General features: G+C 43.6%; 1 pseudogene; it reads left to right on the forward strand.

Annotated features, from left to right (window-relative positions):
* LOC111534902 overlaps positions 1-3,226 on the forward strand; it is a 6,900-nt pseudogene extending 3,674 nt beyond the window's left edge.
* The last annotated feature ends 317 nt before the right edge of the window (positions 3,227-3,543 follow it).

Consider the following 3,543-nt stretch of genomic DNA (forward strand, 5'->3'; position numbering starts at 1 on the left):
AAAAAAAAAAAAAAAAAAAAAAAAAAAAAAAAAAACTGTTAGAGAAACGAAGAATGTTTTTGATGCTTACTGGTAGAATACACAAAGCTGAGGAAAGAATCCCTAGCTTGAGGATGTGTCAATAGAAACTTCCAAATTGAAACAGGAAAGCTCAAAAAGAGTGGGGGAAAAAGGTGGAACAACATATTCTACTTCATATTTAATATTTTGTATTGACAAGAGCAATTTTTTAAATTTTGTAGTTGTGGGATGATTACCAAGGCTGTAACATACACATAATGGGAATACTAGTGGTTTCAGGGACCTGTTGGAGGTGGCCAGGGGGTGCTGTCTGATGGTTTTACTGCCTGTGCCACATACAGTTGTTTTCTTCGTGTGGGGGACACATGAGCCATTGGCATATCACTTAGACTCTTCCTTATTCACACAAACTTAAACTCTAGTTGTATTTCCTGAGGTTAAGAGAAAATGAAGAAAGCATTTCACATACCTGTTTTGGGCTCTTCCCCATTGTACCTAACTCTGCAGAGAAATTAGAAACGGAGTTCTTTCTATATTTACTATCATCACACACATCACTTCTTTTAATTCTGCATCATTCCTTCCTTTATGTAACTGACACACTGACCAGTTCTGTCCTTTTAATGGGACTCTTTCTACTTAAGGACTTGCTAATTTCAAGTCACGTTTGGCATCTTTCTTTGAGCATAAGGTGATTTTGCTGGAATTCACCCCACACTTAAACCTTAATTGGGTATCAAGAGAGACACTACTACCAGCAACTGATCTTGGATGTTTGGACCATCAGTAAAAACTTCCACTTCTGACAACATTTTAATGTCTCCTCCAAATTTTGTTTTGTTATGTTACTAGATCAGAACATAACATGACGTCTAAACTCCTGACAACTTTTTATGGGAAAATTACAGTATTACAAATTGAGCATCCCAAATCTGGAAATCCAAAATCTGAAATGCTCCCCAATCCAACACTTCTGACCACTGATGTGATGCTAAAAAGAAGTGCTCACAGGAGCATTTTGGATTTTAAATTTTTCAGATTTGGGATGCTAACCCAGTACATCTACTGCAAATGTCCAAAATAAAAAAAAAAAAGTTAGAAATCCAAAACACCTGATTGTAAGCTTTCTGCATAAGGAACACTTTGTCTGCATGAACTATAGGCATGAAGCTGTATCGGAGATGTCTAGATCCTCCTCACCCTGCATAACTGAAAGCGCACACCCTCGGAACAATGCCCTATTCTCCCAAACCCAGCTCCTGGAAACCACTATTCTACTCTCTGATTCACTCTGGAATCCACTGAGATGAGATGCATAGAGTAGTCAAATTCATACAATCAGAGAGTAGAATGTTTAATGAGAGAAAGTATCTGCAAGACTTCTTCCCAAATATTGGTCTAGTAGCCACCAAACACAAATGGTCCATGAGGGCTACACTTCCATCATTAGTTCATATACACCCTTTCCATCAGTCAGTTTTGCATTTGCAAGCATCCACATGTATTTCTAGAAAGATCCACATGGTCCTCACCTGCCCTCTACAGGGGGAAGGGAACTTCATGGACACAGAACAGGGAACATGGTCTTGGTCCAAAGCTATCAGCTCTTGCTTGTCCCCTTCACTCTTTGTAGGTCATTCCTTGGACTCTGCTCTATCTTTGGAGGTCACTGGCTCATTATGAGACAGCTGGGAAAACTGCCCCACCTTGTGGCTCCACTGCCTGATGACTGAACTGACCTCCAGGCTTGACTCTGGTCTCCCCTGTGTTATTTCTGCTGATGTGCCCAGTCCCAGGCCAGGCTTCCCAGTACCCAAAGAGTTTAAGGACAATGGGAAGTTCCATTATCCATCTCTAGGATGTCCTTGAAAGGGAAGCTGCAGAGAAAACATACCTTAGGGGGAAAAGTAAGACTGAAACTAAGAAGATTCCAGCACTGCATGCTCCAGGTGAGGACCACAGGGTGGACCAGGCAGGCAGTTAGAGAGGGAAGGACTCAGAGAGGCACCAGGGGCTGTGACTGCTGGTCCCGTGTCTTTCCATGACCCAATGCTGCTGCTCAATTCACACTTGAGAAAGTCTGTGCTTCTCCCACATACAGAAGGCAGCCTCACAATCTCTGAGCCCTCAGATTGCTATGCATCTGTCTTGTAACACATACATCTGCCATGGGCTTTTAAAGACTTGGGTCGGTTGAGAAGTGGGAAATGCCATCTCTGATTGAAAAATGTCTTTGGAGGAATCAAAGGTGCCACACAGGGCAATCCTCTCTCTGTTATCTGCACAGTGGAGACTCCCAAGCCCTACATCTCCAGCAGCAACTTAAACCCCAGGGAGGCCACGGAGACTGTGATCTTATCCTGTGATCCTGACACTCAGGACGTAAGCTACCTGTGGTGGATAAACGGTCAGAGCCTCCCTATCAGTCGCAAGTTGCAGCTGTCTGAAAACAACAGGATCCTCACTCTATATGGTGTCAGAAAGGATACTAGAGGACCCTATGAATGTGAAATGAAGAACCCAGTGAGTTCCAGCCGCAGTGACCCAGTCACCCTGAATCTCATCTGTGAGTATCTTCTGTTCCTCTGTGAGCCAGGCTGCCATCCCAAATACACATGGCCAGAGGCCAGGCCTCTCAGTCCCTCTCAGGTGCAAGTACAGAGACCTTTACCCCTGGACATCAAAGCTGGCCATGACTACTAAGGGTAGTCTTGGGTTTGATCAACAATTGGAGCGAAGAGGCTGCTCCTGTCAAGGGAGACAGGGTCCACAGGTTATGATGGGAGAAACAGGTGAATGTCTCAGGCTCCAGATCAGTGAACACAGCAGGGATTTGGCTGGGACTTCAGTGTTGTGACTTAGCTCACAAGGTCACTGTGGCCCTTCCACAGACCAGGATTTTCCCTTCCCTCTGACAACATCACCTGTGACTTTATTCTCTTTGCTCCAGATGATCTGGATGCCCCCACTATTTCTTCTTCATACCCCTATTAGTACACAGGGGAAGTCCCCAAGCTCTCCTGTCTCACAGACTCTCACCCACTGGCAGAGCATTCTTGGCTGATTGATGGGAAGTTCCAGCAATCAGCACAAGTGTTCTTTATCCCCCAAATCACTAAAACATATACAGGTGTCTATGTCTGTTTCATCCATAATTCAGTCACTGGTGGAACAAATCTCATAATCAAGAGGATCATAGGCCCTGGTTAGTGGATCCCTGGAGCATTGGCAACATGTTTTCCAGTGAAGTCTATCTGGCTATCAGGGAAGAACCACCTGCCCTCTGCAAAGGGAAAGGGAAAATCAAAAACCCAGGACAGGGAATATGTTTCTGCTTCAAAACCACCAGCTTTTGCCTGTCCCCTTCACTCTTTCTAGTTTATTCTTTGGACTATACAGTAACAGTGAACAATCTGAAAGAAAATTAAGAAAAGAATTTCAATTCACATTAACATCAAAAGGAATAAAATATTTTGGAATAAGTTTAACCAAAAAGGTCAAAGGGTTATACCCTGAAAACTC

The sequence above is a fragment of the Piliocolobus tephrosceles genome, unplaced genomic scaffold (genome assembly GCF_002776525.5).
Source record: "Piliocolobus tephrosceles isolate RC106 unplaced genomic scaffold, ASM277652v3 unscaffolded_9673, whole genome shotgun sequence".
In the NCBI taxonomy this organism is placed as follows: Eukaryota; Metazoa; Chordata; class Mammalia; order Primates; family Cercopithecidae; genus Piliocolobus; species Piliocolobus tephrosceles.